The sequence below is a fragment of the Schistocerca nitens genome, unplaced genomic scaffold (genome assembly GCF_023898315.1).
Source record: "Schistocerca nitens isolate TAMUIC-IGC-003100 unplaced genomic scaffold, iqSchNite1.1 HiC_scaffold_376, whole genome shotgun sequence".
In the NCBI taxonomy this organism is placed as follows: domain Eukaryota; kingdom Metazoa; phylum Arthropoda; class Insecta; order Orthoptera; family Acrididae; genus Schistocerca; species Schistocerca nitens.
In genome coordinates this window covers 7,369,843-7,397,624 of record NW_026045910.1, presented here as the reverse complement: position 1 = coordinate 7,397,624, position 27,782 = coordinate 7,369,843, and positions in this window count along the sequence as shown.

Here is a 27,782-nt window from a genome sequence, read left to right as displayed (position 1 = left end):
TTCCATATGTCACAATTTGCTAGTACCTCACGCTATCTCACAATTTTTTGGATACATGATACAGCAAAACTAACACCTAACAGATCCGTACAACTTTTTATTTCAAAACTGCCGAAATCTTTACACACTCCTTTACTGTCTTGTCATCAAAAAGATAACATAAATTCATTTCACGATCTCTTACAGCTTCTCGAACTTGATGATTCGCACAATTCACAGTGAAACAATTTTTCTTCACTTAATAACCAAAACATGATAGCCGTAATTGGAGGCAACAAAATTCGTTTTGCAATTCTGATCGTCGCCGTGCTAACAACCATCAGCATTGCAATCATCAGAATCACTATGCCAACAATCAGTTTTCAGGTAATGGAGACCAAAACTGGAATTATCAAAGCTGTCAGCAGCAACAACCCACCCGAAGTCTTTTCTACGGCAGAAAAATTTTGACATCAATTCTGGTCACACAAATGACAGTTGGTGAAATAACACACAACAACAGTACCATGACCATCAGTACAACAGACGGTAGACGGAGCACAACGGTCAATTTAACGGTAGCAAAAATCATGGCGGACGACGTAATAATCATGACAATCAGCAAAATTTCATCCTAAGTCAACCGGCTACTCGTTTCCATTCACTACAACAATCTTTCAAGAATTCTGAACAGCAAAGATCAGTGCAAATAATTGAACTGCCAGAAAGCAACTCGCAAAAACGACGAGATAGTGGAAATAAACGATGAATAGCCGACCAATATCCGACTTATGACCAACCCGTGTTTACATAAGACTCCACACTTCCTCAGCGTATTACTGAAAACTTTATTTCCTATCAAGAAATTGGAGAACCACTGTTACAAAAAGAGGAGAACCTCAAAGATATATTTTTCATACAGTTAAAAGCAGTTCTTCATTCCAGCTCTCCGGTGTCAGTGATCAGCGATTCTGCTTTCAATAAATGACAATTGCCCAACATCACCATTACATAAAACAAAGATCAAAGTTCCAGTTTCTGGTAAGGATGTGGACGCCAAACTACAAACTCACTTGGAACTTTTTGTTCAGGAATATTCATTTTTCACCAACTTCCTAACTGTTCCGCCGGCCAATGTGTCCGAGCGGTTCTCTCGCGGTTCTAGGCGCGCAGTCCGGAACCGTGCGACTGCTACGGTCGCAGGTTCGAATCCTGCCTCGGGCATGGATGTGTGTGATGTCCTTAGGTTAGTTAGGTTTAAGTAGTTCTAAGTTCTAGGGGACTGATAACCACAGCAGTTGAGTCCCATAGTGCTCAGAGACATTTAAACCATTTTTTGAACCGAACGGTTCTAGGCGCTACAGTTTGGAGCCGCGCGACCGCTACGGTCGCAGGTTCGAATCCTGCCACGGGCATGGATGTGTGTGATGTCCTTAGGTTAGTTAGGTTTAAGTAGTTCTAAGTTCTAGGGGACTGATGACCTCAGACGTTAAGTCCATAGTGCTCAGAGCCATTTGAATCATTTTTTTTTTTCATACTACCAAAAGAATCCTAGGCATCGACTTCTTAAACTGCCATAAAGCGATCTTATACTTCAACAATTTCTGTATCGATCTTTAGGAAGGTCACATTCTGATCACTTTGCATTTTGAACACAATGTATGTATGGAAGAACAAGATATCAGTCTTTCATATTTCTTAACGTCAAGCGAAAATAAAAACTCGGTCACATCCTACTTTACTTCAGCAGGTCCCTCTCTTCAGGCTTAAGACAACCGAACCACTCTGACATCTTACAAATAATGCAGGCCAAACTTGACCCCATTAAGGAAGCGTCCGATGAAGACAAAACCCAATTACAACAAATTTTAACTAAACCCTCTCACGTTTCTTACAATGTTCCTGGTATCATTCGTGGACTGCTGTACAAATTTCAAGTTGAACCCTATGATACTTCCTTCACCCTTCATTACAAAATGATTCAAATGGCACTGAGCACTATGGGACTTAACATCTTAGGTCATCAGTCCCCTAGAACTTGTTGTTGTTGTTGTGGTCTTCAGTCCTGAGAGTGGTTTGATGCAGCTCTCCATGCTACTCTATCCTGTGCAAGCTTCTTCATCTCCCAGTACCTACAGCAGCCTACATCCTTCTGAATCTGTTTAGTGTATTCATCGCTCGGTCTCCCTCTTCGATTTTTACCCTCCACGCTGCCCTCCAATGCTAAATTGGTAATTCCTCGATGTATGAGAACATGTCCTACCAACTGATCCCTTCTTCTAGTCAAGTTGTGCCACAAGCTCCTCTTCTCCCCAATTCTATTCAATACCTCCTCGTTAGCTATGTGATCTACCCATCTAATCTTCAGCATTCTTCTGTAGCACCACATTTCGAAAGCTTCTATTCTCTTCTTGTCCAAACTATTTATCGTCCACGTTTCACTTCCATACATGGCTACACTCCATACAAATACTTTCAGAAACGACTTCCTAACATTTAAATCTATACTCGAGGTTAACAAATTTTTCTTCTTCAGAAACGCTTTCCTTGCCATTGCCAGTCTACATTTTATATCCTCTCTACTTAGACCATCATCAGTTATTTTGCTCCCCAAATAGCAAAACTGCTTTACTACTTTAAGTGTCTCATTTCCTAATCTAATTCACTCAGCATCACCCGACTTAATTCGACTACATTTCATTATCCTCGTTTTGCTTTTGTTGATGTTCATCTTATATCCTCCTTTCAAGACACTATCCATTCCATTCAACTGCTCTTCCAAGTGCTTTGCTGTCTCTGACAGAATTACAATGTCATCGGCGAATCTCAGAGTTTTTATTTCTTCTCCATGGATTTTAATACCTACTCCGAACTTTTCTTTTGTTTCCTTTACTGCTTGCTCAATATACAGATTGAATAACATTGGGGATAAGCTACAACCCTATCTCACTCCCTTCCCAACCACTGCTTACCTTTCATACCCTTCGACTCTTATAACTGCCTTCTGGTTTCTGTACAAATTGTAAATAGCCTTTCGCTCCTTGTATTTTACCACTGCCACCTTCAGAATTTGAAAGAGAGTATTCCAATCAACATTGTCAAAAGCTTTCTCTAAGTCTACAAATGCTAGAAACGTACATTTGCCTTTCCTTTATCTTTCTTCTAAGATAAGTCATAGGGTCAGTATTGCCTCACGTGTTCCAACATTTCTACGGAATCCAAACTGATCTTCCCCGAGGTCGGCTTCTATCAGTTTTTCCGTTCGGCTGTAAAGAATTCGCGTTAGTATTTTGCAGCTGTGAGTTATTAAACTGATAGTTCGGTAATTTTCACATCAGTCAACACCTGCTTTCTTTGGGACTGGAATTACTATATTCTTCTTGAAGTATGAGGGTATTTCGCCTGTCTCATACATCTTGCTCACCAGATGGTAGAGTTTTGTCAGGACTGGTTCTCCCAAGGTTATCAGTAGTTCTAATGGAATGTTGTTTACACTGGGGGCCTTGTTTCGACTCAAGTCTTTCAGTGCTTTGTCATACTCTTCACTCAGTATCATATCTCCCATTTCATCTTCATCTACATCCTCTTCCATTTCCATAATATAGTATTCAAGTACATCGCCCTTGTATAGACCCTCTATATACTCCTTCCACCTTTCTGCTTTGCCTTCTTTGCTTAGAACTGGGTTTCCATCAATGGTCTTGATATTCACGCAAGTGGTTCTCCTTTCTCCAAAGGTCTCTTTAAGTATAAAGAAAGTGATGTAAAAGTGTGATTCATTTCAGGTAATTAACTGAACTAGGATAATGACATTATGTGAATATTTGAAGCTGAGCACATGAATATTTTTCTTTCAGATATTTAGTACATAAGAGATAAGTGAATGTTTGTAGTGGTTTTTGAGATGATGACGATTATAATGATAATGCTATGAATATTTTGAAATGATTATTCGGTTTCTTAGGATTATATTACAAGGTTGAAGTCATGATGTTTATGACGATTTTACAGATTATTTTGGGGGAGTTTTGAATATATGAGTGAAGTATTAGGGATTTTCTAGGGACTTCTGATTCTTTTGCTTATAAGATATGTGTGGAGATATTTTGGTTTAATGGATTAATCTGAAGTACAGAAAGAACATCTGTAGATTTTTGTGGAAGGATGGGCTATTCGAACAATGTTTTGTAGAACGAGATTTTTCTTTACCTGTGAGTGCTATGAAAATATCTTAGTCTTCAGTACACATGACTGATGATTCTGACAACTTGATATATGTTTTGATTCATTTACTTTGCAGCGAATATGATTCCATCAGCAAGGTCTTGTTCAGTGATTCATGGTTGTTTAAGTGATATTTTTCCTGATGATGTTTATTTACACTAATTTTTCAGTTGCAATAGAATTTTTTTATTTATGTGTGTGTATGTCTAATGTACTACTTTTACCGATTTGTTTTTTTTTTAATTTTTCCACCCTTACTGCGTTAAGATTTTTCATTTATTGACTGACTGATAATTGAGTTTTACAATAATTTTTCTTTTCTTTCTTCATGATATCGGCCCCAAATATGAGTTGGGTTGGCTTGTTTGGGGGAGGAGACCAGACAGCGAGGTCATTGGTGTCACCGGATTAGGGAAGGACAGGGAAGGAAGTCGGCCGTGCCCTTTCAAAGGAACTATCCCGGTATTTGCCTTGAGCGATTTTAGGGAAATCACGGAAAACCTAAATCAGGATGGCTGGACTCGGGATTGAACTCTCGTCTTACTGAATGCGAGTCCAGTGTGCTAGGCACTGTGCCACATCGCGCAGTTCCCCCACATATGATAGTTATGTTGTGTACTCTTATTTTTTTTCTTAGTGAATAGCTGTTATTATATTACATGGCACTGATACATGCTGATCATTAGTTAATATGCACTTTGCTACACTTCGTTTATTATGTGTTATGCACTGCTAATTTTTTTGCATCACTTTCTGCCTTAATGATTACTGAGATATATTTCCTTCTTGCTTATGAATACATACCTTTTGCTGAGACACTTTACGTTTCTTTTACTGGAATGTTCACATTTTACGATCTAAATTTTGCTTTTCTTTCTTTCAGGCAATTTAATTAGGACTAATTTAATATAAATGAGCTCACCTCGCTTATTGTAATTTTAAGATAAATAAAAAATACTATGTGCAGTGCTAAAAACATGAGATTAAGGATTACAGTGATTAATGAACTACAGTTATGAGTGGAAAGAATGTTCATATGACAGCATATGCTAGTAGGAATTACAGAATTTGGTAGGCAGAAGTGAAGTAATTGAAATACGTAAATGACATTTTACAAAGGTGGAACGGAGAGAGAGATATGATATTTTATGCAGTCTGCTGTTCAGTAAGTCTTTAATCTTACACATGAGACAACACAGAGATTTACACTGCAACATTGCAGTTCTTTTTTTCCCTTCCCTAATTCAGTACAATTTTTTTTCTCATTTAGCCAATATTTATTTTCCATTATTTGTTTTACCATGCTATTTCGTTTGCTGTACTACTGTCAATATTTACACAGTTTTATATCAAGTCATAGTTCGTGTATTACCATGTATTACCATGTACTTTCTATGTCTTGTTAACTATGTGATGATTTTTGGAAAGTTATATTACCACGCCATTTTTCCAGAATTACTGTAAAAACTGTCAACGAAAGATGGATATGTAAAGCAACATTTCTTTCTCACATTTGTGTAGAGTTAAGGTCTTATTTCTTGTGTATTATGTGAAAATGGCCCTTGTATGCCAACATAATATGTGAGATTTTGTACAAGATAATTTTTCTCAGTGTAACTGTGGATAATTTCTCATATTGGTTATTTGACATGTCCTTTTTTGCATTGAGGTGTAGATATTACTCGGCCTCTTTATGACTGAACAGTACTTTGAATAGGAACACTGAGATGCACTCAATACTTATGTCATTAATGGGCTCTTAACGACTGAGCAATAGAGTGATTAGCAAGTGATGTAATATGATGACTTTTTATCAGGACACATATATCTCTTTTCACTTTCCGTGATTGAATTAAGGTGTGCTTGGACTGACTCCATACTTGACAAATTTGGACAGTGAAACGCTATTGAGTGTTTGTTAGTTGAGGTTGTTATAACATGGACACAACAATAGGATCCCTCTTCCGAATCTGCACTCAGTATCCTCAATTGTACATTTTATATGGAAGAATTCCAGTGGGAAGCTGGAGCTCCCACTGAGGACTATTTGATAGCATTTGAGTTCAGTGGAGTGTGCTGCAATTCATGTATTATTCAACGTTTTGTCATCAAGAACTTCTGCTTTCCTGTTCAATGAATTAAAAAAAAAGTCCATTCTGCAGTGATGATTTTCATGGACTGTTAGTAACATTTTTCTTGTACGAACAGTGAGTAGGTGAAGTGGTATATCTTACCAAAGGACTGTGTAACAGCTAGCTCAAAGTTTTCAAGTACTCATTTCATATCTAACTACATGAACTGCATTCTGCATCAGTGCATTAAAGCATCAAATATGTACATAGTACAGCGCAGTAACTTTAATTTTATTGTTTTCTTTTATGTTAAATGTGATTATGTGTTGTTCTGTTTTCCCTTTTTGATGGGTAATACGGAATTTTACAGTCTAATTTATGTGACATACGGAAATCATCCTGCAAAATTCTGGCTGGAGAGGCTCAGGGGTTATATAAGGCTTTTGCTTATGCAGGAAACTAATTTTAGGTAATATTTAGGATGTCATGTGGAAAACTAAAGCTTCAATAGCAGCCTTTGCTTGTGAGTGGAGTGCAGTCTTGGAGAGCGCGAGAGGAAGAGTAGAGGGAGGAGTCGAGTTGTATCTTGTGATGGAGTAAGATATGTTTTGGGCGTGCTGTGTGCCGGAAATAAATTTCTTGTATTATTTTTCATTTATGGGGAGATATTTTGTAAATTTGTTTAGAAGACTTCAAAAGGCACTGTAATAGCACATTAACTGAGACATCCAAGCCTAGTAATTAATTTGGTCAGGAATTTAGAAATGGAGACTTTTATAGTGATGTATATGTGATTTACTGAGTTTACTTCAAAGATGGATAGCATATGTGTTTGTAAAAAGATAAAGAGAATTTGATCAGGTTTTTCCACTATTGACGTACAGTGTATTTTTAACACTTCAAGTGTTAAAATATTTTGTCTTTTTTTAAATATAGTTTATCGTCTTTCCAAAGTCAGCATTCGTCTCTTTATTTCATGTTTCACATACTTAATTTGGCTTCCCGTGTTTCTCAGTATCAGAACTTTAATTGACAATGGTCATGGCAGTAATGAAATTTATTAGCAAGAAATTTTGTAGATGTCTGTATAGTTTAAAGCACGCATTGCACATCACGCTGCTAACAGTTCGAATTTCTGTTTTTAACTAGCATAGCAGCTGCAGCTGCATTAGTTTGCATAGCATTTATTCATTGTGCCAACAGGTAAGTCATTTATAATTTACATGTGATACAGTTAACATTTCAACAGTGACCTAATTTTCAGACAGGAGGTTTTAGGTAGTTATTCATATTTCATATTTTCCTCTGAGTCAGACTGCTTGTATTATCGCTGGCAGGAGTTTTCTCTTAAATTTAACTGAATAGACAGTACTCTCCTTATGAACGTTGCTGTACAAAGTTTGATTTTGCATTTCTGATTAACTTATGCGTTGAAACTTCCTGGCAGATTAAAACTGTGTGCCGGACCGAGACTCGAATTCGGGACCTTTGCCTTTCGCGGGAAAGTGCTCTACCAACTGAGCTACCCAAGCCAGATTCACGCACCGTCCTCACAGCTTTACTTCTGCCAGTACCTCGCCTCCTACCTTCCAAACTTTACAGAAGTTCTCCTGCGAACCTTGCAGAACTAGCAGTACTGAAAGAAAGGATATTGCGGAGACATGACTTAGCCACAGCCTTGGGGATGGTTCCAGAATGAGATTTCACTCCGCTGCAGAGTGAAAATCTCATTCGGGGAACTTTTGCGTTGCGGATCACTTTCCAGTAATTACGAGGTTACTTACAAACTTAAGTATGAACTTATCTCTTTCTCTAATTACGAGTTAACTTCACATTACCACACAGACAAAATAAAGTAAATACAAGTATAGATTACCATACAACAAAAACACATTAGCCGCTTTCACATTAGCCACGTCAGTTTTCAGCGTTAACATTACAGCATATATGTGCTGACCACTAGGAACGCTTAAAGGCGACGCACGGACCTTGCAATTTCAACAGTATGTATAAGAGGTTCTTACTCCTACTAGGGTCTTTTACTTTAAAACTTGGCAGGAACTTCCAAGTGCAAGGGTATTTTTCTATTTGTCATATGCGACAAGTAATGAAACACAGGCCCACTATTACTTCTGTTTAACTCTGACCTTCCTCTGCTTGAAGCAAGTAGCCAAGAAAACTTATTATCATGGGTGAAGTGGTAATGAAGACTGGCATATCACATGAGCTTTGATGCTTACTCTGGGTATCGATACGAAGAAGCAAGTATTTAACGTAATTCTCGTTCCATTCTTATCAATTATATGCGCAATGTCCTCCACCTGCAACACTTCTCAAACTAAATCGAAGTCGTAAGATTAAATTGGGCTATCGTTACAGCACATAAATACCAGTCTTCTGTCTGGTTTGATGCGACCAGCCACGAATTCCTCGCCTGTGCCATGCATTCCATCTAAGAGTAGCAATTGCAACCTACGTACTCAATTATTCTGTGGATGTATTTCATTCTCTGTCTTCCTCTGCAGTTTTTTTTTCCCTCTGTTCCTCCCAGTGGTACCATAAGAGTTATTCTGTGGTCTTAACAGATGTCATGCCATCTTCTTTCTTCTTCTTGTTTTCCATAAGTTCATTTCCTCACAGATTCTGCGGAGAACCTCCTCATTCTTTACTTTGTTAGTCCGCCTTATTTCCAACACCCTTCTGTAGCAACACATCTCAGAGGCTCAGATTTCCTTCTCTTCCAGTTTTCCCAAAGTCCTAGTCTAACTACCATACAAAGCTGACCTCCAAACGTACTTTTCCAGACGTTTCTTCCCCAAATTAAGATCTTTGTTTCATACTAGCTGCTAGTCTGTACCCTTTCCACCTATCAGCTGCCTTATCTGCATTTAACAGCGGAATTTCCATTTCACTCTTAATGTTACCGCCCTTGCTTTTAATTTCACTGAGGAATGTTTTGTCTTTTCTGTATGCTGAGTCCATCCTTCCGACAATAACTTCATTTTCAATTTCTTCACTTTTTTCATGCAGCCATTTTGCCATAGCTTCCCAGCACTTAATATTTATTCCATTCCTAAATGACTTGTATTTCTGTATTACTGAATATCCCTGATCATTTTTGTTCTTCCTTCTTTCGTCGAGTACCTGAAGTATTTCATCTGTTATCCACGTTTCCTTCGCAAGTGCCTCCGTTGTACCTACGTTTTTCTTTGCAACTTCTATAATTGCCCTTTTTATAGATGTGCATTCCCCTTCAGGGCGTGGCCAGCACTTGGACGGGTGACCATCCGGATCGCCATGCACTGTTGCCATTTTTCGGGGTGCACTCCGCCTCGTGATGCCAATTGAGGAGCTACTCGACTGAACAGTAGCGGCTCCGGTCAAAGAAAACTATCGTAACAACCGGGAGAGTGGTGTGCTGACCGCACGCCCCTCCTATCCGCATCCTTAGTGAGAATGACACGGCGGTCTGATGATCCCGATGGGCCACTTGTGGCCTGCAGATGGAGTACTATTCCTCTTCAACTAAAATGCTTACTAAGTTATTCATTATGGCCGAATATATAGTCTCCTTGAAATTCAAGCCTACCTCTTCATTCCTCAGTACTTCTGTATCCCACTGATTTGCGCTCTGACTCTTCCTGACTTTTCTCTTAAACTTCAGCCTACTCTTCATCATTACTAAATCTTGATCTGAGTATTTATCTGCTCCTGGGTGCAGCTTACAATCCAGTATCTGATTTTAGAATCTGTGCCTTATGACGGCATAATATAGCTGAAATCTTCCTGGGAGCGGCCTCTTAGAAGTATATCTCCTCCTCTTGTGATTCTTGATAAGCGTATTGCAGAACTCAATCAGTTTTTCTCGTCCCTCGTTCCTCCTATATTCTCCCATAACGCTTTCTCCTAATCCCTCCTCTACAACTGCATTCCAGTCCCACATGACTATTAGATTTTCATCTACCTTTACGTACTGAACTCCACAGTCAATATTTTCATACATTTTCTCTATCTTTCCATCCTCTGCTAGCGACGTCGGTATTTATATCTGAACTGTTGTCCATTCTGATGAGAATAAGCCTATCACTGAACGTTCATAGTAACTCACTCTCTGCTGTAACTTCCTTTTCATAACGAATAACAGTCCCGTTACACCATTTTCTGCAGCTGTTGACATTTCCCTACACTCGTATTACCAGAAATTCTTGTCGTCTTCCCATTTCACTTCAATGTATCCCTTTGTATATAAAATTAGCTTTAGCATCTCCGTTTTCAGGTTTTATAGCCCTCTACCAGGTCCAAACTTTTGACATTCCATGTCCCGTCTCTCAGAGCGTTACCATTTCGTTGGTTATTCAGCCTTTTCTCTCATGGTCAACTCGCCTTCGCAGTGCCCCTCCCCCCTCAGCCCCCCACGCAGAGATCCTAATTGAGGACAAGTCACGATTCTCTTGCCAATGGACAGACCATCAAGAAACATTGTCAAGGATGTTTTCGAGGACCTTTGTAATACTAGCCAAAGGCACTGCACCCCTTTTTTTCATTCTGATTGTTATTGTTCCCGGCATGTTGTCTGGGCGGACGTCACATAACACATGTTCAAGCTGATCGTTAAATATCTACCTCAGAGTATTTATACACTTGAGTTCAGAATTAAAGCAACAAACTGCTATTTCCCTCTTCTATGTCTAATTCACGATATAATCATACAAGCTGTCAACAGATGATGTTGGGATAGTGTTCTGCACGGAAGATGGCATTCCGATCAACAGGCAACCATGCCAGCAATGACGTCAAGGCACCTGTCAAGCGGGGTTTGCAGGGTAATCCCACACACACAACCCCTGTGTATACAGTCACGGACGGTGCAGTATGGCACAGAGCAGACGCCTACAGGCTTTGTACTGTGGAAGGTCATAGGAAGAATGGAAGCGGGAGAGTCTCAAGCTGATGTGGTCCGATGGCTTAATGTAAACCGTTCGGTTGTTTCTCGGATGATGCGACACATTATAGAGACCGAGTTGTATCCCGGAGATCAGGACTGCACCGACCACGTGTGACTTCAGAACGAGTGGATAGCTATTTGGCTGTAAGCGCAAAACGATACCGCCCTACTACTGCACTGCAACTGGCATCTGACCTCGCAGCATCCCCAGGACGTATTGTATCGAAGCAAAAGGTGTACAGAAGGGTTCAGCAAATTGGCCTTTGTTGTTGGAGACCAGCTATCTGTTTATCTCTGGCGTGTCTTCACAGGAGAGAATGTCCAGAGTTGAGCCATCAACATGCCACCTGGAGGGTCGAAGGGTGGACGACTGTTCTTTTCACAGATGAGTCCCGATTTGGTCTGGAGAGTGATTATCGACGAATTCGCATTTGGAGGGCATGTGGAACACAATTTAGGAACCCAAACATTGTGGAAAGAGACTTATATCAAGGAAAATCCATAATGGTGTGAGGAAGGATTATGTTAACCACTCGAACATCTCTTCATGTAACTGCACGGGTGAATCAGCGAGATTTAACGGCTGTCAGGTACCGCGAGGAGATCTTGGGATACCATACACGGTGGATGCGCGGTGCTGTCCGCCCAGACTTCGTATTGATAGACGATAATGCTGGATCTCTTAGAGCATGGGTAGTTGATTTTTTTTTTTTTTTTTTTTTTTTTTTTTTTTTTTTTTTTGGGAAACGGAACATATTGCAAATGTGTCGTGGCCTGCTCGCTCTCCCGATTCGACTCCAATAGAACATCTGTGGGATGCACTAGGGAAACGGACTGCATCACGTCGGCTTCCACGAACCACTCTGCAAGACTTGTGAGCAGCTCTGCAGGAAGAATGTGCATTATTGTCTCAACATGAGATTGAAGACACCATTCACAGCTTGTCCCATCCATGTCAGACCTGTATTGGTGCCAGAGGTGATCACAACCCGTACTGGTTACATTAACCAGTTGTGAGAATGTGTGTACAAATCCATTAAGTTGGAAAAAAAAGAAAAAAATTTTTTTCTCTACCGTTATGCATGTTGCAGTTGATTACGTTCTGTATTCTTTACGTTGTTTCTACTTTACTGTCACCTGTCGATGCTGTTCTGTGCCAACATAAAGACAACGGCGCAAAATTTACGTTTGTTGCTTTAATTTTGGTTCAAATGGCTCTGAGCACTATGCGACTTTACTTCTGAGGTCATCAGTCGCCTAGAACTTAGAACTAATTAAACCTAACTAACCTAACATCCATGCCCGAGGCAGCATTCGAACGTGCGACCATAGTTGTCACTCGGCTCCAGATTGTAGCGCCTAGAACCACACGGCCACTCAGGCCGGTTTTAATTTTGGATACCAGTGTGTATATTCTGGGAGAGAGAGGTCAGCCAACGCTCCGACCGAACAATCTGAGCCACCTTGCCGGCGACGGGTGCTGTAGCCTATGTGACATAAGTTTTGTACACGCGCGCGGACGAGATTCTCTGAAATGTAGTGCTTAAGATCCAAAGATGGCAACGTAGTTTCCCGAAGCCGGTAATCTGAGTAAATGTTCCGCTAAATGGATCGTGGCATTTTGATGTTAGTTACTTCTATTTTCATACCGCTTGTCTCCCCCAGAGTTCAAGTACATACAGCTGTGTTGCTTGGAAGTGTCAATTCATCCGAATGTTGAACGGTGGCAAGTCATTTGGGCTTGCTTTTCTTTCAGCCTGGTTTTCAATGAAGACATACGCAATAAGAATACTTGTATAGAGTTCTGATGACACTGTGACTGACATTATGTTTATTAAGGAGGGTTCACGGTGGTTACGTACTAAATTCATCAGTAGCTATTGCATAGAATGATTAGAGGTGGCCGGCCGGTGTTGCCGAGCGGTTCTAGGCGCTTCAGTCCGGAACCGCGCTGCTGCTACGGTCGCCGGTTCGAATCCTGCCTCGGGCATGGATGTGTGTGATGTTCTTAGGTTAGTTAGGTTTAAGTAGTTCTAAGTTCTAGGGGACTGATGGCCTCAGATTTTAACTCCCATAGTGCTCAGAGCCATTTCATTAGAGGTGACAGGACTTCGTTCATGTTTTAATGAACAGTTATGGCTGCGGCTGGGCGAAGGAAAGCTCGTTGCACGTAGATGGCAAAAAAAGGCTGCTTCATTGCTGTCGCTTCATGGAACAAGGAGGGACGCAGGCTCAGGAGTGTCAGGTGGACCTGGGAGCCCTGGCTTCTCTTGGCGGGCCACAGCGCATTGTCCCAGATTCTATAGACTACGTTTTTTACATCTTCTTTAGCTGAGTCACGATAGCCTATAGCCTTGATAACTGTTCCTGACAAGAGAGAGAAGATCATTCAAAATCTGCAGGCATCCACCACATGTTTTCTGCGGACCTTCCTGCCGAGATCCGTTGGTGCTAGGATGGCGAAAAATATTTCCCCACGTTAGCTGAGATGTTCTGGCACGGGAGGATGCCTGTCACAGTGTCGCTGGCACAGCTCTTATGTTTTATACAGTCTCGCAGACAGCCTCGGAGAGCTGCTTCGTGCGCGTTCAGAGGAACGCTTTCTTGACTGCAACACCGATTTCGACCACAGAGGACGTGCCGGTGGATTGGACGAGGAGAATCTGCCCGTCTTCTGGAGACCGGCTGTGTGGAGAGACAGGAGAACTTTGCGATTGATGTATTGATGCGTCTACCTATTATTATTGGTCGTTTTAGCTTTTTGGGAGTACTGCACATGGATGAAAAATCATAGTGAGTGAATGGAGAGGATATTCAAGCGGAGGCCATGGAACGAGTAAGTTTCGGTCCTAGGCCGTGGAAGGTGCTAGATGGAGGTGTCGCCCAAGGGCGGTGGCAGGCGTCAGACCGAGGATTCGTGACCTGAATGCAAAGAACGAGACGGAGGTCCATCGCTCGACACACAGTTCCGCTGGTCGCTGCATTAATGACTCTTTCTAGCGCACGGTGAACATCCCGGAGCTACAGCACAGTAGGATTTATTTCTTAGGGACATCCACAACTATTCTGCAGCATGTTGTTGTTAAACAAACCCGCCACAGTTGTAAAATTCAATCGGTCAGCAAAGAATTTTACAACTGCGGAACATTTGTTTAAAGCGAAAAGAAAAGAAATTTTTAAGGTGAATCTTTACCGTCCACGACAAGTGCTTCTAAGCAGCAGCAAGTCACTCTGCAATTTGCTTTTCGTGATAGCTTGCAGCTTTGGAGTTCATAATCACTCCCAACGAATTAGTTTCAGTGGAATCGCATTGTGCTTAGTTAATGTAGGAGTAGGAGTAAATTTTCCACCTGATCCCCACACTTTCTCAACCTTACATAAGCCCACACAATCCACCACATTATACAAGATCTTGAAGGTAGTCGATATTGTTTATGTCAGTTCATGTCCAATGTTATCTTCCGCTTGTAAGCGTATTGTCATATCGCTGGCTTAGATATGGAGTATCTTTGCGGGCAGCCGCGTCTGTAGTGAGTCGAGCGCGGGACACGGTACTGTTATGTTGTGTAGTGTGTAGCTCTGCATGTGAAAGGCTTTTTCTAGTATTCAGGTTTGAAGTGTTGCTACAAGTGCTGTTACAGTAAAGTAATGAAATATGGAAGTGATTCAGAGGAAAGTGCGTCAAGAAGTAATGAAAAATGAGCAGTGCCGTCGGTAACGTATTTATGTTTCCTCTCGTTGCGTGTCGCACAGCATCGAACATCCGCGCCGTGTTCGGTCTCCCAGAATGAACCGATGTGAATCAGTAAAAATTAGTTACCATAAAAGAGTACAGTCAAGTGTCAGTGTCTTGTAGCGAGCGTGAGAACTTGCGTTCGATCATCCCGTTCCGCATCATCAACAATCAACCGAGCCGCGACGGTTACGCGCACGCTCGTACAAGTGAGAACTGAAAAATTAACTTTACGAACAGTGCCATACCAATACGAGTGTCAAGGAGGACTGGTACCAAATATCTGTGTATGTGTGACGAGCGTAAGAACTTCCGTTCGATCATTCGGCTTCCGCATCATCAACAGACACCCGCGTCGTGTCGGTTACGCGTAAGCGCGTCTAAATGATTTTTTTTACTGTTAATCATCCATTAATTGGGATAACACTTCTGAATTGGAATGTAAACAGTATAACCTGCAATTTTCCTTTAATCGTTTCAGAATATAGTTGTTCATACCAGACGTCGAACAGTGTTGTGTTTTAACGTTGAGTGGCTCCCCTTATTCGCTTGCATATTTCGATAAATAATTTCAGGCAAGCCAGCAGCAGTGTGGAGCAGAACAGTACGACCGCCGCGGGATTACCAGGTACGCGGTGTGGACAGGGCGCACGGTCAAAAAAAGCAGGAACGACAACCAGTTTAAGGTACCCCCCACCCATTAGTACCCCCGTGTGTGCTACACGTTGGTGTAAAATTATAGTTACTTAAAATGTGATCTGTTATTTCAGAAGATTTCTTTACCTTATTTATTTATACGCTTCATTCTTATTAGGGACACTTCATAGGAATTATTATATACATCATGCCGAATTCAGCTTCACTACTAAGCGTCACACCGAGACATCTGCGTGTAAAGTTTCCGTTGCGTAACATTCACAGTAGTATAACTGAAGGGTGGTTATGTCCCGCAGGATTTTTCGGGGCAAAAGTTCAATACATATACGCCACATATCTTCCACAAAAACAAACATGTTACAAAGTTCACTCACACACTCACTCACTGGTCATACCGGACTCGAGAGTCCATTACCGCAGCAATGTATTTTCGCCATCTGTCCCTGTCTTGGACTATTTCCTTCCATTCACCTTCAATACCTTCATTTCTTTTTGGTCATCAGTCTACTGACTGGTTTGATGCGGCCCGCCACGAATTCCTTTCCCGTGCCAACCTCTTCATCTCAGAGTAGCACTTGCAACCAACGTCCTCAATTATTTGCTTGACGTATTCCAATCTCTGTCTTCCTCTACAGTTTTTGCCCTCTACAGCTCGCTCTAGTACCAGGGAAGTCATTCCCTCATGTCTTAGCAGATGTCCTATCATCCTGTCCCTTCTCCTTATCAGTGTTTTCCACATATTCCTTTCCTCTCCGATTCTGCGTAGAACCTCCTCATTCCTTACCTTATCAGTCCACCTAATTTTCAACATTCGTCTGTAGCACCACATCTCAAATGCTTCGATTCTCTTCTGTTCCGGTTTTCCCATAGTACATGTTTCACTACCATACAATGCTGTACTCCAGACGTACATCCTCAGAAATTTCTTCCACAAATTAAGGCCGGTATTTGATACTAGTAGACTTCTCTTGGCCAGAAATGCCTTTTTTGCCATAGCGAGTCTGCTTTTGATGTCCTCCTTGCTCCGTCCGTCATTGGTTATTTTACTGCCTAGGTAGCAGAGTTCCTTAACTTCATTGACTTCGTGACCATCAATCCTGATGTTAAGTTTCTCGCTGTTCTCATTTCTACTACTTCTCATTACCTTCGTCTTTCTCCGATTTACTCTCAAACCATACTGTGTACTCATTAGACTCTTCATTCCGTTCAGCAGATCATTTAATTCTTCTTCACTTTCACTCAGGATAGCAATGTCATCGGCGAATCGTATCATTGATATCCTTTCACCTTGTATTTTAATTCCACTCCTGAACCATTCTTTTATTTCCATCATTGCTTCCTCGATGTACAGATTGAAGAGTAGGGGCGAAAGGCTACAGCCTTGTCTTACACCCTTCTTAATACGAACAGTTTGTTCTTGATCGTCCACTCTTATTATTCCATCTTGGTTGTTGTACATATTGTATATGACCCGTCTCTCCCTATAGCTTACCCCTACTTTTTTCAGAATCTCGAACAGCTTGCTCCATTTTATATTGTCGAACGCTTTTTCCAGGTCGACAAATCCTATGAAAGTGTCTTGATTTATCTTTAGCCTTGCTTCCATTATTAGCCATAACGTCACAATTGCCTCTCTCGTCCCTTACTTTTCCTAAAGCCAAACTGATCGTCACCTAGCGCATTCTCAATTTCCTTTTCCATTCTTCTGTATATTATTCTTGTAAGCAGCTTCGATGCAAGAGCTGTTAAGCTGATTGTGCGATAATTCTCACACTTGTCAGCTCTTGCCGTCTTAGGAATTGTGTGGATGATGCTTTTCCGAAAGTCAGATGGTATGTCGCCAGACTCACATATTCTACACACCAACGTGAATAGTCGTTTTGTTGCCACTTCCCCCAATGATTTTAGAAATTCTGATGGAATGTTATCTATCCCTTCTGCCTTATTTGACCGTAAGTCCTCCAAAGCTCTTTTAAATTCCGATTCTAATACTGGATCCCCTATCTCTTCCAAATCGACTCCTGTTTCTTCTTCTATCACATCAGACAAATCTTCACCCTCATAGAGGCTTTCAATGTATTCTTTCCACCTATCTGCTCTCTCCTCTGTATTTAACAGTGGAATTCCCGTTGCACTCTTAATGTTACCACCGTTGCTTTTAATGTCACCAAAGGTTGTTTTGACTTTCCTGTATGCTGAGTCTGTCCTTCCGACAGTCATATCTTTTTCGATGTCTTCACATTTTTGCTGCAGCCATTTCGTCTTAGCTTCCCTGCACTTCCTATTTATTTCATTCCTCAGCGACTTTTATTTCTGTATTCCTGATTTTCCCGGAACATGTTTGTACTTCCTCCTTTCATCAATCAACTGAAGTATTTCTTCTGTTACCCATGGTTTCTTCGCAGCTACCTTCTTTGTACCTATGTTTTCCTTCCCAACTTCTGTGATGGCCCTTTTCAGAGATGTTCATACCTCTTCAACTGTACTGCCTACTGCGCTATTCATTATTGTTGTATCTATAGCTTTAGAGAACTTCAAACGTATCTCGTCGTTCCTTAGTACTTCCGTATCCCACTTCTTTGCGTATTGATTCTGCCTGACTAATGTCTTGAACTTTAGCCTACTCTTCATCACTACTATACTGTGATCTGATTCTATATCTGCTCCTGGGTACGCCTTACAATCCAGTATCTGATTTCGGAATCTCTGTCTGACCATGATGTAATCTAATTGAAATCTTCCCGTCTCTCCCGGCCTTTTCCAAGTATACCTCTTCCTCTTGTGATTCTAGAACAGGGTATTCGCTATTACTAGCTGAAACTTGTTACAGAACTCAATTAGTCTTTCTCCTCTTTCATTCCTCGTCCCAAGCCCATATTCTCCTGTAACCTTTTATTCTACTCCTTCCCCTACAACTGCATTCCAGTCGCCCATGACTATTAGATTTTCGTCCCCCTTTACATACCGCATTACCCTTTCAATATCCTCATACACTTTCTCTATCTGTTCATCTTCAGGTTGCGACGTCGGCATGTATACCTGAACTATCGTTGTCGGTGTTGGTCTGCTGTCGATTCTGATTAGAACAACCCGGTCACTGAACTGTTCACAGAAACACACCCTCTGCCCTACCTTCCTATTCATGACGAATCCTACACCTGTTATACCATTTTCTGCTGCTGTTGATATTACCCGATACTCAACTGACCAGAAAACCTTTTCTTCCTTCCACTTCACTTCACTGACCCCTACTATATCTAGATTGTGCCTTTGCATTTCCCTTTCAGGATTTTCCAGTTTCCCTACCACGTTCAAGCTTCTGACATTCCACGCCCCGACTCGTAGAACGTTATCCTTTCGTTCATTATTCAATCTTTTTCTCATGGTAACCTTCCCCTTGGCAGTCCCCTCCCGGAGATCCGAATGGGGACTATTCCGTAATCTTTTGCCAATGGAGAGATCATCATTACACTTCTTCAAATACAGGCCACATGTCCTGTGGATACACGTTACGTGTCTTTAATGCAGTGGTTTCCATAGTCTTCTGCATCCTCATGTCTTGATCATTGCTGATTCTTCCGCCTTTAGGGGAAATTTCCCACCCCTAGGACAAGAGAGTGCCCTGAACCTCTATCCGCTCCTCCGCCCTCTTTAACAAGGCCGTTGGCAGAATGAGGCTGACATCTTATGCCGGAAGTCTTCGGCTGCCAATGCTGATTATTTATCAAAATTTAGGCAGTGGCGGGGATCGAACCCGAGACCGAAGACGTTTTACATTGTCCTCTCATCTACGCCTCGGTCTCTCCACAGGACGTTTTCCCTCTAGGTGCCCTACAAGTACTCTGCGCGCTGCCCTGCCCACATTCATTCGAGATACGTGACCCGCCCATCGCAGCCTACATGATTTAATAATACTGATTACGTCAGGGCTTGAATAGAGTTCGTGAAACTCTTCGTTATGTTGTTTTCGCCACTCTTCGCTAATCTCATCCCTTTTTGCTCCGAAAATTTTCCTCAAAATTTTGTTTTCAAATACTCAAAATGGCTTTTCATTTTGCACAGTGAGAGACCAAGTCTCACACCCATACAGCATAACTGGTAGAATAATAGTTTTGTATATTCTAGTCTTTAAATTCCTAGACAATATCCGTGATGAAAGTAATCTATGTAGTGAGAAGTAGCACGCATTTCCCGCCCGTAATCTCTTCTTGAGTTCTGATTCAATCTCATTTCTCGAAGTGATGTCCACGCCTAGATACTTAAATGTGTTCACTTTTTCAAACTGCATGTCTCCAACTCTTAACATTTCCTGATCTACTGCTGTTGGCATTCTAGTAGTAACCAGGTATTTAGTTTTGTCTTCACTTATCCTTAGACCTACATCTTCAATAGCCTTGATTAACGCATTCGCATTTGCTGTTACAGATTCTCTCTTATCGCTAATGATGTTTAGATCATCTGCATACTCTAATATCTTAATATTTCCATTTAACTCCACACCCTCCGAATTATCTGCTGCCGTTCGTACAATATATTCTAGGACTAAATTAAAAAGTAGCGGAGACAGGACGTCTTCCTGCTCCCAAACGCGTACTGTACCTTTTGTGTTTTTCAAACTCGCTTCTATAAGTCTAACATACTTCTTTGGTATTCCAAGTTCCAAAAGAATTCTGTACAATTTTGATTGCAGTACGGAATCATATGCTTTTCTAAAATCCATGAAAAGATTATGAAATGGTTTATTGTATTCCCATATCTTTTTCAAAATGTGACGCAGGGTGAATATTTGGTCTATAGTTGATCTGTTCCTCCGAGCCGGCCGGAGTGGCCGAGCGGTTCTAGGCGCTACAGTCTGGAACAGCGTGACCGCTGCGGTCGCAGGTTCGAATCCTGCCTCGGGCATGGATGTGTGTGATGTCCATAGGTTAGTTAGGTTTAAGTACTTCTAAGTCCTAGGGGACTGATGACCTCAGAAGTTAAGTCCCATAGTGCTCAGAGCCATTTGAACCACTTTTTTTGGCTCCTCCGAAAGCCAGCTTGGTAATCCCCCACAATTTCATCTGCATATGGTGTAAGCCTTTTTAGCAGAATATTCGAGAAAATTTGATAAACTTACCTTTACCATTAAGTTTCGCACACCAAGGTATAAACACCAAATCACATTTCCCGCTTCAACAGTAACAAAAAATACGACTCTCTTCTCTATTCCTGTCGACAGAGGAAGGAGAACTGAGGTCCAAGGGGCCTTGACACTGTTCGCGCGGCTACCCCAGTCGGACATTCGACTCCTCCCTCGGGCTTGTGTGTGTGTGTGTGTGTGTGTGTGTTGTCCTTAGCCTGTTAGTTTAAGTTAGAATAAGTAGTCTGTAAGCCTATACACCGATGACCTTATCAGTTTGGTCCCAAAGGTACTTACCACAAATTACCACCAAATTAAAGAAGAAGAACTGAATGTTATTTCATGGGGAATACTGTGTCCTTGTTCATGTCTTCCATTTCAGTTAAATATCGGCAGAATTCTTTGATATTCGGCGGCGCAATTCCCGCTCGCGCTCCGCGACGAAAATTAATATTGGAACCGCGCCTGCTTTGTCTACCGGACCAGCCGGCGGCGAGCGGCGCGGCGCTCCTCGTTGTCACCGCCTTTGATGGCGCCGGCGCTGACAAATGAGTCGCTGTGCATGGGTGACGCGGCGCCTGCCGCCGGCCCGTAGCGCGCGGCAGTCCGTCTGGCTCTTCGGCAACCGCCGTCGGACACTCGCCGAGCGTCCCTCCTACTGACAGATCACGGAGGGACCTGCAAAGCGAACAGAGGTCTTCACTAGGCCCTCCAAATTGTGACCTACCACCACATGTTGCTCGGGGCGTAAGATCATTGCACCGTGCCCCAGATCGCGCTTTTGGCATCTTGGGATTCATCATTATCCCCCCCCCCCTGTCTTTTCTCTTGCAGTTTTTCTTTGATGCCTGAGAGAGCTTGGCTGGCTCTTCCAAAATCCCTCTTACGGACTTGTAGATGGAACTGAGTTGATCATTTTTTAAACTGGAAACCGTGTCCGGAAACGCGCCTTTTACGTGCTACAACCATTTGAAAATATCTTGTTAATAAAAACACTTTTAGAAGTACTTTACTAGGCGTTACCCAGTACGTCACTTGTTTACCAATTCCACTCACGAGGCCCTATTAACCAAACAAACAAGAAGAGAATCTAACCAGTTTTCACAAACACTGTTGTTTACAGTACGGTCTCTTCCAGTTCGTGTGTGTGACGTATCCTTAGAGCACCACAGTCATGCCCACATTCTCGAAGCTAGTGTGTAACTACGACGAAAAGGGTATGTGCTGGAGGTGGACGTTGTGGGTAACGATTTCGATAAAGATGACGAGCAGTTTTTAGATTACCGTGGGCTTCGCCTTTCAGAAGGACCATGCAAACGTGTACTCAGACATGTTGTTCTAACACTATCAGACCTTGATGCTCAAAACAGGACAGATATGTAGGATAGACGTCAAATGACATCAGCCGATCCCACGTAAGCACCGCCCAACATGACTACCCTGTTGCGTACCTACCTAGCAATCGCGTTTTCAGTCGGCTGCAACACGGCTACGGTACGTTTCTGGACGTGGGATCCTATTCGAAATATTATCTGCTCAGTCCCCTCCACATTTTGATCTAGTAGCACGCTTTGCTCCGGATGCATGATGCCCAGATAGCGCTTTTGACGCCTTGGGATTCATCTGTCTTTCTCCACCGGTGTTTCGTCTTGTAGTTTTAAATTGATGCTTTGCGTAGCTTGGATTCCTGTCGATTCTCAACGTAGGGCTCACCAGGAAATGTGTGTTATCGCGGTACTCGAAATTGGGAGTTTCGTTAAATTCTGTATATACAGTGATTAATCAAAAAAATAAATACTGAACACTGCAATATTATTTACTCTGTACAACAATATTATTTACTCTGTTAAATATTGTGGACTAGCATGAGACTCTGGAATAATCCAATACCACGATAACATACGTAAGGACATCGGCTACTCCGAAGTAGGCACCAAATAATATTTTATACACAGCGCGCGACTCACCGCCTTCTAACACATAGTTCGCGTGAGAGCTGCTATTATGGTGAGAAAATATGCATGCTTTTACGCAAACTGTAATGATTAATTGGGTGTCAGGGGCTACTGGTTATTTACGTACCAACTTTCACAAAGAAAATGTGATATTTTTTATGCTTATAAACGGAATATTTTTCTGTTTTTACTATTCGTTATCTGCAAGCCAAAAACTGAGGAGAATCTCATCTGCCGTTAATCGGCCAATCTTAAACACACTGAACTCATTCAGTACGAAAACATTAATGAATGAAATCTGCCTTTACTTTATTAGCTTTGAAACTATTAAAAGATCAAAATAGAGAAGTATCCCGTATTTACATTTAATATTACAGACTGATTTTCTAACTAAAAAATATCGTCAGCGTAATGGCCGACCAAATGCTGCTAGGGAAAGAGAGGTCCCCGCAACACGAGGTTCTGAAATAGAGTTATTAGTTACAATGAATTGTGGCTATTATGGGAGGTGCTCACTGCTTCAATAACCGACACTTTCTAATAACAATTGGACATATATTCTGATAACTTACAGACCCATTTACATTAAATATCAGACTGTGATACAATGGCGGCCTTCCGCTAGACGAAACAAGCTAGGAAAAAAAAGGTCTAACCCAAAAAAAATTATCTCTGTTCTTCTTCATCTACATTACACCGATACTATAAACAAAAGGCTATTTGTTAAACGCATCGCTGTTTGCGAGCTTTACAGATAATAAACTACACTTTTTAATATTTGATATTCATAGTTCAGACATCACTATTTTTAACACACAAATAACACTTTTAATTTTTTTCGAAATGTCAATTTATGTGACGTTCCGACGCAGCGTGCACCCAGAAAGAGAAAAGTTATACGAGGGTTATAGAAAATATAGCCTAGTACACCGTAGCAAAGACCTGTCAGTGCCTTTCTTTTTTATTTATATTTTCCCTCAACGAAATACATTAACTCCATTAGAAGAAAGATGTTGACTATCCAGTGCTATCTTCCGTTAACAAACGTGTGGCTGACACATGGGAACAAATGAGAACTTCTTCTCGACTTCGTGGATTCACAATTGTTACCAGCGTGTCCTTCATTGTTTTCGGTCTCTCCTTCCCTTTGGTCTGTAATCCCATGCTGCCTTGGAAGGTCTGGTATTTTACATTCTTTTCAGTGATCGGTGTAATTCTGTCTATGTTTAATATTATATTATGAAACAATTCTACACGGTCCAGTCACATTAATGTGACCACCTGTCAGAATCATGAATAACACCTTTTGCAGTGTGGACGTGAAGGAAGAAACTCGATGTTCTGGAAGGTACCAGCAGGCACGTGCAGCCGCGCAGACTCCAGTACCGCGGCCAGCTTTGCTGGGTTTCTCAGATGAGGACCCACGGCGCGAGCAGCCTGGTCGAGGTGTTCCCACACATTCCAGACAGCGTTTTAAATCCAGAGAGTCTGGTGGCTGTTGGAGTACGGTAAACTCGTCCTGGTGCTCTTGAAACCACACACGAACACTGCGAACTGAGTGACACCTTCCTTTGTCCTGCAGGCAGATACCACCGTACCATGGAAAAAAAGAAACTGCGTGTATGGATTGAAACGGTCCCGAAGGATATGTACATATTGTGTTGATCCATTGTGCCTTCACAATGACGAGATCAACAAGGAACTGCCAAGAAAAAGTTCCGCAGACCATAAAGTTCCCTCCCCCGGCTTGGAATCTTCCGACGATTGTTGAGGGACATTCACACCAACGGCCACCAGTCGGATGGACCATAAAACGTGATTCATCTGTAAAGGCAACCTGTCGCCACTCAGTGGACGTCCAGCTATGAAAATGGCGTGCACATTCTAGCCTTCATCGCCGATGAACTGCAGTGAGCATGGGTGCATCAACGATGAGCCAGGTCCAGAGGCCCGTGCGCTGCAAAGTTCGCTTATCGGTAGTTGAAGAGACACTGCAGGTAGCCCCTTTGTTCATCTTGGCAGTCAACTGCTCAAAAGTTGCACGTCTATTTGCCCATACATATCTCCACAGCCGTTGTTCACCATCTGTCACCCAAGGTGCACCACAGTTACCGTGGCACTGATTTTGGATAGTGCCACTTTTTTCTTCCACGGTTTACTTTAACCATTTGTAAGCTCCCCCTCACGTATCGACCCTAATGACAGTGAAATATTAAACCACGTGTACCTAATGGAAATTTGGGAAAAGCAAACGTCACCGAAGTTAATCTGTCGGTAAAGAGGGAGGAAAGGGTTACAACTAAATGAAAGGAAAAATGCAAATGAAACTGGTGGAAATTCCTTCTGAAAAGGGGTAAAGTTAATAAAGAAAGTAAATGCGCGGCCGTTACGTTAACAATTAACTAGCGGTAATTAGATATTTGAGATTTGGGGGAAATTACGGTCGCCAGTCCTATGGACAATTACTATAGTAACTGAAAAAGAAAGGTTATTACACATATAATTAGCACTAGAAGCGTGGCAACTGAAGGTTGACACGTGTAGTGTGAAAACTGAAAGTTTGTCAGAAGTAATAAATTTCGCTACACTCTGACTTAATTTAGCAAATAATTAACAAAACCGGAACATTGAAAGTTAATTTAGTGACTGAAACTAATAGTGAGCTTTGTTTCTGAAGCACTAAGAAATTCAATAAAATAAGGTTAGTCTTGGGCTACCTCAACAATCATTTCGAAAAGCTACTTCAATCTACGCAATTTAGAAATAAGAGATTTAACTTTGAACTTGAATTAAATGATTCTGAACAATTAACAATAGTAAAATTTAGTACGTACCAAGCTGAGCTGCAGTCACAGGTAAGCTAAAATAAGCTAACAAAACTCGCACTCTTAATTTGTGCTTGTGTAATCTAAATATTGTAGCCAGCTATGAATACGTTAACTGAACTTTGAAATTAAAGCAGTGAAATCGAATGATGGTGGCGTTTGAATTTCAACGACACTCGGGTTCATTCCGGAAAAGGAAGGGACTCTGCTTGGTAATGCAATTGGGACAATGAGCAACAAAGGTTCATGATACTTTGCTGTAATTTAGTTATGGAAATGGAACAGTATGAAAAGCTGAGGTCTGCCATACAGTTCTAAAACTTTACATGCTTCCAGTCTTCCTTGTTTCTTGATTGAAGGTTTGAAGCCGTCGACCGAGGAGGTGGCGACAGTCACTCATTGTCGGCTGTCGCTGTTGCAGAAGCCTGATGTTGGCGCGCCTTCTTCTCGACACGGTCACCAGGCGAAACGGGCTCTTGATGTGCGCCAGCTAATGCTTCCCGTCCGCGACACCGTGTCAGAAACTATCATAGCAAGTCGAGCGCAATTACATGCTGCCCAACCCCGAAAGCGCGGCAACTCGCGGGAGCGTCGCACAACACACCTGCTCCACTGCACCACCCCAGCTAGACAGCCCTCTGCTTACGCTCCACGCGACCTAGTTAACACTACCAAAGATCCTAAACACTTTGGTTCTCCACACGACCTATCGATGTATTCGTTCGATAGCTTAGTTTTCCCTAGGCCAGACCCAGCGTATAAATACAAATAATATTAACAAAACAAACCAATTATACATCGACATAAATGCATATATATGCAAATAGTAAAACAATTACAATATACAAAGACACAGAAATGTTATATCTTCAGTTAACAAAATAAGGAAAAATCTATAGTACAATAGATGGAAACAGAAGGATATGCATTTGCGGCGTTACACGTGCCGCACATTGTCTGAGGATGTTCGTGTAACTCAGAAAATGTCCCAAAAAAGATACAGTGGAAATGCATATGCTCAAAACATGAACAGAATTTAGCATTCGTCTAATTTACCATAAATCAAGTTTTAGACCAAAATAATTGAGTGGAAACACTCCTAATCTTATTCCACTCTGTCATATTCCGCAAAAGAAAACAGGTTGACAACATATTAAAATTCATAGAAAGCATAGAAATTGGTTTAGCTATCCAAAAAATCAAGATTCATAACATTATCAAATGACGGAATACTATTTACAAAAGTAATCAGAGTACGTGGTGATAAAAAACAGGTACATCAAAATACTTTAATTAATTACATAGAATACACATTTTATATAACCTTTTCATAATTAATACTCTCGCCATGAGAGTACACTTAACGCTAAACAAGAAAATAATATACAGCAGATCGACAAAAACATAGATATTGACAGCAGAATTCTTTCACATCAGCTGTCCGGGAAGAAAAACAACTCCGCCTTCCGTACTCGCAAGTACAAAGAAAGCCGACAGCGGCACAAGAGCCGACAGTGGCACAAGAGCCGACAGCGACTCCGCCTCGCCAGTATTGTTGCGCCCGCCTGTGCGGCAAGCTTGATCTCACTCGCTCTTGTAACGGCATTTCCAGAACGTCCGTTTCACTGAGTTTTTTCGGAAAAACTCACTCCCGAGTAATCTCAAGGAGTCCATTAAAACTGACATTCATCACACGCATGTACTAGCCTGAAACTTAAAACAGCGTCTAAGTACATTGGCAATGACTAGTAAATCACGTATTTATGAAATCTTACAGCTAGTTACGAAATCATATTTACATTCCTTAATCTACTGTGACTCAGCTGAAAACTTAAACTAGCATCTTGGATTTTTCAATTGATTAATAATCACTCTTAAATCATTTATTCAAAAATAATTACTTATTAATTACAACTTCTTTAACGACCTCTAGGTCAGGCAAAAGCATCGCAACATGGCACATCCTTAAATCTTACACTCTATATTTACATACTGTACAAATTAGCCTTTCTGTGGTAATAATCAATCCTGGGCTGGTACAATTTCAAGTCTACAATGTTCCGTATACCTAATAGCTTTCCAGAGCTTGGATACTCTAAGCAATAAGCATTTGTGTGAGGTATACCAATGACTTTATATGGTCCATTATAAACAAACTTAAATTTAGAGATTTCATTGTCTATCTCGCTCGATTTCTCATGAGTTTTTACAAGTACTAAGTCTCCGATTGCAAACTTAGCAAAACGCGCTTTAGCGTCATGACGACGTATGCG